General features: G+C 40.3%; 1 long non-coding RNA gene across 7 annotated transcripts; it reads right to left on the bottom strand.

The window, feature by feature from the left end:
- Window positions 1-804: 804 nt before the first annotated feature.
- LOC137210205 (uncharacterized) lies at window positions 805-12921 on the bottom strand. 7 transcript variants are annotated; one of them, XR_010936339.1, is made up of 9 exons: window positions 12781-12921; window positions 12522-12568; window positions 11400-11587; window positions 8929-9094; window positions 5972-6259; window positions 5018-5188; window positions 3489-4736; window positions 2355-2450; window positions 805-1179 (listed from the first exon to the last, which is right to left on the bottom strand). It is a non-coding gene; the product is annotated as an uncharacterized lncRNA (long non-coding RNA). The 7 variants fall into 7 exon arrangements; XR_010936335.1 differs by lacking the exon at window positions 12781-12921 and having other exon boundaries at window positions 3489-3580; window positions 3831-4736; window positions 12522-12662; XR_010936333.1 differs by lacking the exon at window positions 12781-12921 and having other exon boundaries at window positions 3432-4736; window positions 12522-12662.
- Window positions 12922-12991: the final 70 nt, after the last annotated feature.

The raw sequence follows: 12991 nt of genomic DNA, 5'->3' as shown, positions 1-12991 counted from the left end.
AAAGAAAATATATAGCTGAAGGGTAAAAGGGTTGGAATAGATATACCATAACAGTAAAAACAAAACAAAACAACAACAACAAAACTGGAGTGGCTAAGAAAATATCAGAAAAAAATTATATTTTAAGACGAAAATTTTTACTAGAGACAAAGACATTTTAAAATGATAAAGTGATTATTCCATCTAGAATGCATAATAATTATAAACTTATATGCTCCTAACAACAGGACTTCAACATACAATGAAGCAAAATCGACACAACAGAAAAGTGAAACAGACAGTTCTACAATAATAGTTGGATACTTTAATACCCTTCTTTCAATAGCAGAACAGACAGAAAATCAACAAGAAAATAAAAACCTTGAACAGCATTATCAATCAAGTAGACGTAACAGCCATCTATAAAACATTCCACCCAACAGCATCAGAATATACATTCTTTTCAAATGCACATGGATATACTATATGCTAGGCCATAAAACAAATTTCAGTACATTTTAAAGGACATAAACAATACAAAGAGTGCTCTCAGATGACAACAGAATGCAATAAGAAATCGTTAACAGAAAGAAATTTGTTGAAAATCACAAATGGAAATTAAAGAATATATTCCTAAATAATTCATGGGTCAAGTAAGAACTCATAAGGGGAATTAGAAATAATTTGAGATGAATTAAAATGAAAGTATAACATATGAATACTTGATTGGTCCCACATACTCTTCTGAAAAGCAGAGGGGTTAGACAAAGAGATCTAAATTAATTAAAAAATCATTTATTATTCTGGGAATAAAAAGAACTGGGCTTAGTCTCAGTTTTGCCTTTATCTTTGTGTCTGTTGATTATCTTGGAATAGTCATTACATAGTCAAAATACAGTTGCCAGCTCAGGAATCAAATACTGTCATCTCTAGGGCTACCATAACAAGATACCACAAACTTGTTAGCTTAAAAGAACAGAAATTTATTTTATCACAGCTCTAGAGGCCAGAAGTTCAAACTCAAAGTGTTGAGAGGGCCATGTTCTTTCTGACGCCTCAAGGGGAGGATCCTTCTTTGTCTTAACCAGATTCTGGTGGTGGCCATCAATCACTGGTGTTGGCAGTTGTTTGATTTGCAGCTGCATCACTCTGGTCTCTTTCACTGTTGTCACATGGAATTGTCTCTGTGTGTTTCTGTCTCTGGAAACAATTTGAATAGAAATTTCTATTTTTAAAAAACAAACTGTTGATTCTTATGCTCTATTTAGATGCTTCCTATAACCCACACCCACCTCCATTTCCCCATATGTATTTGAGAAGGAAAGAGGAACTCCTCTGAGCTATCATATTGGAAAGAATCAATAATACAATGTTTTACTAGAGATGCCTCTTATCTAAAATATTTGAATTAAATATAAAATCTGGGGAAATTATCACCCAGTTTCCCTCCTCTAGAGGCATGTTCTAAATGATAGACAGCAGAATATTTTATACCCATGAGGTTTGCTGACATTATTGATTTGATCCAGGATCTGTATTTTCTCTCTAAAGAAAACAGTATTCTCTCTTTACTTTCTTTAATATATAATGTTGGTGTCTTAAGTTTATTGTCAGAGAGGATGCTTATAGTTCAAATGGTTTGGTTGTATTTCACCAGTATTATTACAAGATAGTCAAACAATGGCTGGGCTCCAGGATAGACCTCGGTCCCTTTGTTCCACTGGGATACTGATCTGAAAGCCACTGTTTTCTTATATTCCAAAGACCAAATAAATAAAACAAATAAATAAACAAACAAAAAAAACAAGTCAATGAAACTATTTTAAAACCAACTCTCTTTTCTTCCTCATCCATGTTAATTCTCTTCTACCTAAAATTACTTCCTGGAAGTGATTTTTATGTTTCTTAGAGCTTCTTTATGTATATATCCACACTAATGCATATAAAACTGTGCCTTGTAGATCTTATACTTTTTCCATTTGAATAACTATTTTTTCATGTCATATAGAGTTTATCCATTGTCCTAGATATGCATTTTTCCTGTGTATTTGAGCATCATAGGAAGATAAATTCTACTCTTGAAAATGTTAACTGGTCACTGAGACACAGAAAGCTATTATTCTTACCAGTTTTCAATAGTGAGTAGATTCTGTAGGGGTGGAATTTTAAGATGTAAGTATACTGTTTTTCTACACTCAAATTCCGTTCCCCTTATCATAGAAATTGACCAGTGAAGTGTGCTGCTGACTTTTCAGAATCCATGTACATATAATCCATTAGGGTATTAGATATAACATTGGTCAGAAAAGCATACTGTGAAATGTTGCTTTTATTTAAACTCCCACTATTTTCACTAGATGGTTTCAAGATTTTACTTCATTATTGTCCTCTGGTGGTGCGCTCTGTGAACTGCATATTTACGGGTCTGGAGCACATATCTTCCCGGAGGTATACAACTCCTCAGGTACCAGCTAAAGAGTAGATGATAAGAAGCATTCAGATTTATTAAAACTCATTAAGAATATCAGTAGCCTGACTGTTGTTTCTAAAAATATAAAATATCTATTCTTCTGTTGTCAAACAACCATATTTCATGAAAAGAAGTATAAATCCTTTTTTGCTTGCAATAGAAGAACAATAATTGAAGATATTCTTCATTTGGACCAAATACCTTCTCTGAAAATATAAGTTAAAATAGGAGTAGAAATTTCCAAAATATTCTTAAGGAAATAAAACTCCACATATAATTTCAAATTATAATTTAATTTTACCTTAAATTTAAATATCTATATTGAATTTAATTTAAGGAAGGAAGAAAGAAAGAAGAAAAGAAGGAAAGAAGGAAAGAAAGAAAGAAAGAAAGAAAGAAAGAAAGAAAGAAAGAAAAAAAGAAAAAAGAATGGAGGGAGGGAGGGATGGTGGGAGGAAGGAAGGAAGGAAGAGAGGAGGGAAGGAAGGGAGGAGGGAAGGAAGAAGGAAAGAAAGAAAGAAGATAAAGTAAAATAAAGTAAAGTAAAATATAATAAAGTTATTAAATTAAAAACTACTTATTAAGAAAAAAAAAGAACGCATAGAACCTTTGGATAAATGGCGGAAACAGAGCTATACAGACAAAATCTCATACAGAAGCATACACTTACAAACTCACAAAAAGAGGACTGGGGAAAAAATCATAAATCTTGCTCTCAAAGTCCACCTCCTCAATTTGGGATGATTCTTTGTCTAAATGAGGGAAGGAACGAAGGAAGGAAGGAAGGAAGGAAGGAAAGAAAGAAAGAAAGAAAGAAAGAAAGAAAGAAAGAAAGAAAGAAGATAAAGTAGTATAAAATAAAGTTATTAAAATAAAAATAATTATTAAGAAAAAAATTTTTAAAAAAAACAGACAGAACCCTAGGACAAATGGTGGAAGCAAAGCTATACAGGCAAAATCTCACAGAGAAGCATACACATACACACTCAGAAAAGGAGATAAAGGGGAAAAAATGATAAATCTTGCTCTCAAAGTCCACCTCCTCAATTTGGGATGATTCGTTGTCTATTCATGTATTCCACAGATGCAGGGTACATCAAGTTGTGGAGCTTTAATCCGCTGCTTCTGAGGCTGCTGGGAGAGATATCCCTTTTTCTTCTTTGTTCTCACAGCTCCCAGGGGCTCAGGTTTGGATTTGGCCCCGCCTCTGCGTGTAGGTCGCTGGAGGGCGTCTGTTTTTCACTCAGACAAGACGGGGTTAAAGAAGCCGCTGATTCGGGGGCTCTGGCTCTCTCAGGCCGGGGGGAGGGAGGGGCACGGAGTGCGGGGCGAGCCTGCGGCGCCAGAGGCTGGCGTGACTTTGCACCAGCCTGAGGCTCACCGTGCGTTCTCCCGGAGAAGTTGTCCCTGGATCCCGGGAACCTGGCTGTGGCGGGCTGCACAGACTCCCCGGAGGCGGGGTGTGGATAGTGACCTGTGCTCGCACACAGGCTTCTTGGTGGCGGCAGCAGCAGCCTTAGCGTCTCATGCCCGTCTCTGGGGTCCGCGCTTTTAGCCACGACTCGCGCCCGTCTCTGGAGCTCCTTTAAGCAGCGCTCTCAATCCCCTCTCCTCGCCCAGCAGGAAACAAAGAGGGAAGAAAAAGTCTCTTGCCTCTTCGGCAGCTCCAGATCTTTTCCCGGACTCCCTCCCGGCTAGCCATGGTGCACTAACCCCTTCAGGCTATGTTCACTCCACCAACCCCAGTCCTCTCCCTGCGCTCCGACTAAAGCCCGATCCTCAGCTTGCAGCCCCGCCCACCCCCGCGGCTGAGTAGACAAACCTCTCGGGCTGGTGAGTGCCAGTTGGCACCTATCCTCTGTGCGGGAATCTCTCCGCTTTGCCCTCCGCACCCCTGTGGCTGTGCTCTCCTCCACGGCTCCAAAGCTTCCCCCCTCCGCCACGCGCACTCTCCTCCCGCGAAGGGGCTTCCTAGTGTGTGGAAACCTCTTCTCCTTCACAGCTCCCTCCCACTGGTGCAGGTCCCGTCCCTATTCTTTTGTCTCTGTTTTTTCTTTTTTTCTTTTGCCCTACCCAGGTATGTGGGGGAGTTTCTTGCCTTTTGGGAGGTCTGAGGTCTTCTGCCAGCATTCAGTAGGTGTTCTGTAGGAGTTGTTCCACGTGTAGATGTATTTCTGGTGTATTTGTGGAGAGGAAGGTGATCTCCGTGTCTTACTCTTCTGCCATCTTCCCCTCCCAGGTATCCGTTTTTTCTAGACTTTTCTTTCTTCAGCTCACAAAGGGGCCCCTGAGGATTAAGCAGAGGAACGTCAGGGTTTCTTCCAGGCCAGCTTCAGCCCTGGGATGTTCAGGGCAGACTCTCATTACAAACCTCAGTTTCTGAGGCTCCTGGCTTATGGCCATTTAGTATAGAAGGAGGATCCTGGCTGGGGAAGGCTCAGACAAAAAGATGCAGGTTCTAATCTGTGGCAGTGGGCAGTGGGCGGGGGGGGGGGGGGTGTCAGTGCAGGAAGAGGCATTCCCTGCCTTAGGCATTTAAACCATTGCCTTCTCTTCAGGATGGCTCACCTGCAAGATTCTGTGGGGTCCGCCTCCTGGCACCATGCTACAATTGCCGGATTTTGGGTCTGGAGCAACCCAGGTCTTCGTCCGGCATTTCCGGAGAGTGCTTTCTCTTCGGAGCACGTCTGGGGACTGGCTTCTCTGCTTCCACCTTGGCTGGCGTGGCCAAAGGAGCATCTTCCAAGGGGAAGAGAGGGAAGACATTCCAGTTTGGAAGAATAAAAGCAAAGACACACTCTTCTCTACCTTGTGCTGCCCCAAATATAAATTCATAGCACCTTCACATTTTTACAACTATGGACTTAAAAAGACCAAGAGGGTAAGGGGCCTACCCAGTGTTACACAGGTAGTGGAGAGGTGTTCTGCTCAATGGTTAGGTTCATGTTGGGGCTCCGGATTTACAGCTGATAGGAATGTGAGGACAAGCTCATGCCATTTCAAACATTTCCAAGTGATACTGAGAGAGATGTTAAAGGTGCAAAACGAGGGTGCTGAATGACCTCACAAAGTGGGAATGGTGGGCCCATTTTAACATGAAATTGAAAAGAAATTCATGACAAAAGGACATCATAGAAAATGACAACATAATCATAACACTCCCCTCTCCCGTGGAAGTAAAATTCATTAGAATCCTCTCTCTCTCTACCATGAAAGGATGAGATAAAGTCTCAGCAGCAGCCCCCATGAAAAACATGGTCAACAGGGTGAAGAGGTGTTACTAAGACCATATGGTGCAACTCAGAGAAGCAAAGAGACAACTCTGCCCTTAGCCTGATGAGGCCCACAGGAAGGAACATTTGTGGCAACCTTGGATAGTGTGGCAATGAGAGAAAACCTTCTTTAGGAGGGGACTCCCTGCTGCCGACCTTGAAAGAGCAAATATGGGACATTCGTTTACTGTGGCTCTTGCAGAGGCGATGTGCCCAGAGGTTGGGCCACCCTGCTTGACAATCAAAGCACCTTGTATTCCTGTGCTGCTTGAAAGCTCCAATCGCCGGATTTTGGGTCTGGGGCAACCCAGGTCTTCGTCCGACCATTCCAGAGAGTGCTTTCTCTTCGGAGCACGTCTGGGGACTGGCTTCTCTGCGTCTACCTTAGCTGGCGTGGCCAAAGGAACATCCCCGTAGAGCCGGTAGCCACCAACCAGGCAGTATGTCTCCCCGTGCCAGCCCAACTGCGTTTCTCCACACCCGCGGTACAGGACATGGTAGTGACCAGGTGTAGGACGAGAAACGGGAGGCACTGCTGCTGCAAAGAAAATCAGAACTGATCAGTCACTTCTGCTGTGCACAGTCTCCTGCCAGAATTTCCCTCTCTCATGTCTCTCCCAGTTTCTGGCTGAAGACCTTTTAACCTACTTGACGTCCAAAACACAGCCTTGGCCCATCATCTCTATGAGTCCCTAGAGAAGGGACACTGGCTGCAAAAGCAATCCCTAGAGCCTAGGGCTGCAGCAGATGAGGAAGTCTCTTCACCGTTCCCAGGGAAAACAGTAGAACCCGAAAGTAATTGCAATCATGATCCTCTCCATCTCTCCCTTCCACAACAGAGAAAACATTTCTTGCAGTCTGTCACTTCTGAGGCTTTCATGGAAATGTCTTTCAAGTTTTGGAAAAAAATAATCTAATATAAATTTGTTAAGAACCCTGCCCACCTTGGCAACCCTTCTTGGCCCCATTTATACTGCCTATTTCAACCACACTGAACTCTAGCTGTCTAATACTTTTATGTCGATTAGAACAAGGACAAATACTGAGGCAGAGTGATCAGGAGACTCAGAACCGGGTTCTGGGTACAAGTCTAGGCTCACATCAACCCAGCCTCCTGGGACACCATCTCCTCAGCCCTCCAGTCTCATTAGCACTTCATCACCCCCCCTTCGTTCTTACGGTCTTCCCATCAATATGGCAACACCCTCTCCCCTAGTACTCAGCAACTCAGTAAGGGATGTGTCTGAGGGGACCGATATAGATGTCTCCATGATAGCACAGTGGTGCCTGGGTTTGGAGGTGCGGTTCAAGAGTGGTCCGGTTCCTCAAACCGCTCCATTTACAATTTGCCAACAAAAATGCACTTGTCTTTTGTTAAGAGGCCAATCAGGAAAGGGTCTGAATGGAAGCATCCTGTAGCCCAAAGGGTAAGGCTACATTTATAAAGCTCAGAACCGTCCTGCACACTTGTCCAGGGATGACCTTTCACTTGTCCTCAGCAGTGAGAACTGTGCTTCCCTGAAGGCGTCCCAGGTCACCGGTATTACTTACATCTGGGAAAGTGCTCAGCTGTACGTAGTTGGCAACCCCCACAGGAACATGTGCCAGCCAGGTGAGGTTGTGTGTGTATCACACCTCCTGTAGAGTTGCCCTGTCTGGGTGTACCTGCTGCACTGCCCACCCAGGGAACAGAGCACAGGTTAGAGTACACATACACTATCCGGTCACACATTCTCACACAGACAGCCAAAAAGATTGGTATCTGGTGGAGAACTGGTAGAGAAGTTTCTCTGAGTGCAGCCCATTTGCACAGTTATGCTGCCATGGAAACTCTGAGAATGCCTGTGAGGGCATCACTACCCAGTGAGGTCATATATGGAACCTTTGACTTGAGGGGCAGGCTTGAGGAGGAGGGGCAGTTTTGTGGAGGAGAACAGGGTAGAGGCAAAGGTACTCTGCCTCGCCCCTCACCCCTGGGCCTCCCCACCCATGCCCTAGTGTAGTAGACACCCCACGTGGGGTGTGCCGGTGGGCTGGCACAGCCGCAGGGGCCACAGGCGGGCAAGAGAGACCCATATCCTGAGTTTGGCTTGAGAGACAAGATTAACGTAAGAGACAGCTAGGTTGTATGGCACTGACCCTAAGAGGCAGAGATTTGTGTGGCCTGGGGAATCAGGGAAGGCTCCTTGGCAGTCGGCCTGAAGGACAAGTGAGATTTGGACCCATGCGCAAGAGAGGGAAGACATTCCAGTTTGGAAGAATAAAGGAAAAGACACACTCTTCTCGACCTTGTCGTGCCCCAAATATAAATTCATAGCACCCTCACATTTTTACAACTGAGGACTTCAAAAAACCAAGAGGTTAAGGGGCCTACCCAGTGTTACACATGTAGTGTGTACTGTAATTGTATGCTTAGGTTCTCTCTCCCTTAGAACACTAAAAGCATTTTAAGGACAGAGACCATGTGTCTTTTGTTATCCCTCTATTTCCAGCACCTAGCATTATGGCACATAATATTTGTTAAATTTATTTGTTGTCTTAGGGAAGGTAAACTGGAGATCTGAAGAATCAGGAAGCCTTACTTCTCATTTACATACCTTTTTATAATTCTTGTGGTTCTTTGTTATGGCAGTCCCTGGAAACTAATACACCCAGGTACAACTTTTTAAAACTTTTTATTTGGAGATAATAATAGACTCACAGGAAGTTGTAAAAATAATACAGAGAGGTCCCACATATCCTTCACCCATTTTCCCCCAATGGTTACCAGATGCTTTCAGACCAAAGAATAGAAAAAATTAGAATATGAGATGTTTTAAATTCTTGCATTTGTACTTTTTTAAGTGGTTTATTTTTCAACTTTTCTGTCTTGTTTCTAACTTAAAAGACTATGAGATATATCCCCTCTTTTTTTGGATTTCCTTCCCATTTAGGTCACCACAGAGCATTGAGTAGAGTTCCTTGAGCTATATACAGTAGGTTCTCATTAGTTATCTATTTTATACATAGTAGCAATAGTGTATATATGTCGATCCCAATCTCCCAATTCATCCCACCCGCCCCCACTTCCTCCCTTGGTGTCAATACGTTTGTCCTCTACATCTGTGTCTCTATTTCTGCTTTGCAAATAAGATCATCTATACCATTTTTCTAGATTCCACATATAAACGTTAATATATGATATCTGTTTTTCTCTTTCTGACTTACTTCACTCTTTATGACAGTCTCTGGCTCCATCCACGTCTCTACAAATGACCCAATTTCATTCCTTTTTATGGCTGAATAACATTCCATTGTATATATATACCACATCTTTTTTATCCATTCCTCTGTCCATGGACATTATATGTATACATATAGCTGATTCACTTTGCTGTACAGTAGAAATTAACACAACATTGTAAAGCAACTATACTCCAATAAAAATTAATTTTTTAAAAAATTAGAAAAATAAATAAATAAAAAGAACTTACAGGAATAAAAGGCATTGAAGTTAAAAAAACAAAAAAACAGGCTATGAGAGATTTCAAGCATGCCATTTCAAGCTACCATGTCCCTAAAATAGCACATGCAGATATAAATAACCTTTATTCTCAGTAAATGGAAAATATGACTTAATATGATTCTATAGAATTTTGAATAGATGAATTCAACATATAGGTGTGAGGCTTGTTTTTTAGCCTAATTTGCATAATTATTCTCATGTTTTTTGTTTCGCATTTAGTTGATGTAGTTTAGCATCAGTATTCTTTAGGTTTCCTGTCATCAGCCATTCATTATGGGCATTAATTAAACACTGTACATATCACTAAGAATACATATTTTTTAAGCTGTATAATGGTGAAACTATCATGAAAGCTAAAGTTTGAGGTTGTGATAAAAAAATTGAAGCCAGATATTTAGAAGGTCTGCAATAAAAAGAATCTTAGCATTTAAATGAGTTTAGAAGCACTGAAATACAGGAATCAGCAGATCAATATTATACTATCTATCTCGAAAAGAAATGAAAGAAGGTGTGTGGAAAAACAGTACTCTCATTTGTCTGCAGAAAAAGAAAACTGGAACAACCTCAGTGAAGGTCAATTCAACAATACAAACCAAAATTACAAATGAACATAACTCTTTTGTCCAGCAGTTCAGCTTCTAGGGCATATATATGGATACACTTACACATGTATGAAATGACATACGTAATGATTACTTATTGCAGCATAATTTGTAACAGTAAATATGTGGAAACCAGCTAAGTGTCCACCAATGAGGGGTAAATTATGGCATATCCATCATTTAAAAAAAAAAAAGTTGAGAAAGCTTTTTATGCATTTGTATGGAAAGATATCTGAAATAGATTACTAAGTGAAAGACAAGCAAGGTGAACAGGTATATACTGTAATACTAATTAAATAAAAGTAAGAGACATAATATACACCCACATGTATTATTTATTTTGTATTTAAACCTATTAACCTTTTATTGAAGTGTAACATATATATATACAGAAAAGTGCACATTGTGTAACCTCAAAGAATTTTCATAACTGAACATACCCGTGCAACTGGCACCAAGAGTCTAGGTCCTAGATCAAGAAACAGAACATTTCTATCACCCCAGAGGCCTCATCCTGTCCCTTCTAGTCACTATGACCACTCTACAAGAGTAGACATTACCCTGATTTCTAAAAGCATAGGCTAGTTTTGCTTGTTTTTGTACTTAATAGGAATTGACTCATAAAATGTATACTCTTCTGTGTCTAGCTTTTTCATTCAGTATTGTATTTGTGCAATTCATCAATATTGCACACTGCTCAATATCATTGCTGTTTAGTATCCCACTGTGTAAAAAAATGGGCCACAAATCATTTACCCATTCCACTATTTATGGATATTTGGGTAATTTCCAGTTTGAAGCTATTATAAATAGCACTACTATGAACTTTCTAGTATATGCATATGCATGTCCATATACCTAGGCAAGGAATTGCTGAGGATCTGCATATCTGCAATTTTAATAGTACTGCCATACAGTTTGCAAAATTGATTGTACCAATTGACACTCCCACCAGCAATGTGCAAGAGCTCCAATTGTTACAAAACCTCACCCACACTTGCTATATTCTGTCTTTTTAATTTTAATTATTCTTGTGTTTGTGTAGTGATATTGCACTGTGGTTTTAACTTGCAGTTCTCTAATGACTGATGAGGTCGAGCACCTTTTCACATGCATTTACTATTTGCTATTTAGATATACCCTTGTGTGAAGTATCTAGGTGTTTTGCCTAATTTTCTATTGAATTATCTGTCTGTTACACTTTTAAATTTTGAACCGTGTGAATACTAATTTTTAAAAATTTTAAAGTAATGTAATTAAAAATATACATAAATTTTATAGTGCTCTATGCTGCATGTTCTCTCCTTCGAGATTTATAATATACTAGTATTTCAGAAGCTCTAAAAAGTCTTAAAATTTTCACCACAGAACAGTCGGAGAAACGCTGTTTCCATTCTTGTCTAATTTTTAGCTTTCATGGAATTAATAATTGCTTCCTTTTTCTACTTGCTTATATTTTTAAGTTCTCTCTCGAATTTTATCATGTATTTCATTAGATCTATCAAACATCTATCAATATAACTACCCAAATAGTCAAAATTAGTAATCTAAATAAATTCAATTACACTAACCAGTCTTTCTTCTTGGAGTCTGCCATCTTCCTTCTCTGGTGAAAACGACTGCTCTCTAATTCTGCCACATATCTTTCACCCTGGAATTTCCCGTCACATTCTCCTGGTCCTTTTTTCTGGATCCCACATCTTTCTCTTTCTTGTCTTGCTCTCATGTTTCGTTGGAGCACATCCTCTAGTAACTTTCCCTTAAAAAAAAAAAAAAGGTGGATGGATGGATGGAAAATAAATGTTTTCATCCTTGTATATGTGAAAATGTTTTTATTCTACTCTTACTCTTGATGGATAGTTTGACTATAGGATTCTAGGTTGGAAGTTATTGTCTTACAAAACTTGAAATTTCACTGTAGTGTTTTAGCATAAAAGTGTTATTGTTGAGAAACCCAATGCCATTCTAATTCTCATCCGTTTATTCCTGCTCCTTCCATCTGAAAACTTTTAGAATCTTCTCTTTATTCTTAGTGTTCTGATCTTTTTAATGGTGTGCTTTAACATAGGTCCTTTTTCAGTCACTGTGGGTAGCTGGTGGGTCCTTTAAATATGAACATCTTTGTCTTTTGGTCCTGGAAGAAATTCTTGAATTATTATTTTGATCATTTCCTCCCTTCTTAATTTTTGTTCTCTTTCTCTAGAATTCTGTTTGTAAACTGACTGGATGAATGAATGAATGAATGGGAAAAGTTTTCTGAGCACTCTTTGTAGCAAAAAGCTTATTAAGGAATGAACCACAGATTATCAGACCATATCTTTAAAGCTAAGTATTTCATTTTAAATTATCAAATTTTAAAACACACTCTTTCATTACAGCTTCCATTTATTGTAAAATGTAACACTGCTACTCTCATTTCAGGCAATACAAAAATACAGGAAGCACTGATTTTCTGTAGGCAGAAATCCCTGATTGAAGTCAGGCATTCCCTATTACTTTTGCTTTAGAATTCATTAAATGCCTAGCATGGACTTGGCATTGTGTATAGTATTTGCACCACACTTTGCAAAATAGCCATTTCAGGTGTAGAAAAGTGTTTGTTTAAGGTAAAAAGATCTTTGCAGTCTTTTTTGGTTGGCATTAAACACCGCATTCTTCCCAGATCTATAAGAAAGAAATGTTTGCAGTCTTACCTGGAATCAAGGGAGGGACTCTCTCAAGGTTACTTTTCAATCTCTGTCTGTAATTATGGACGTCAGGAGAGAAAAAAAAAAGTCAGAAAAATAGGTCCCTAGTAGAGAAGCACTCAACAGGAACTAAACATCTGAACGTTTAGACAGGATTAAACTCTGACAGGGCTTATCAGCCACCCCCACACGACTGAAGTAGTTGCAAGTGAGGTTAGACTGGAGTCCAGATAAGCAAGTGAATCTACACCCCTACCTGACTCACCGGGCTGAGAAGCGCGGAGCCCTAGTAAGTCACCACCGCACGTCCTCAAAGGGCTTTCCGCGCAGGAAATGGCAGCTGCCACACCCACCCCGCTACCTCTGTCTGGTGTTTGGCGACTCCCGGAAGACGCGCCGATGGGACCAGGGGAGATTCCTCCTGGGTGGGAGGGTCCGCTGACTGAGTGTGAAGCTGCGGAGAGGAAATTTCCCCA

The sequence above is a fragment of the Pseudorca crassidens genome, chromosome 17 (genome assembly GCF_039906515.1).
Source record: "Pseudorca crassidens isolate mPseCra1 chromosome 17, mPseCra1.hap1, whole genome shotgun sequence".
Taxonomy (NCBI): Eukaryota; Metazoa; Chordata; class Mammalia; order Artiodactyla; family Delphinidae; genus Pseudorca; species Pseudorca crassidens.
This window is presented reverse-complemented; position numbering and strand designations above follow the sequence as displayed.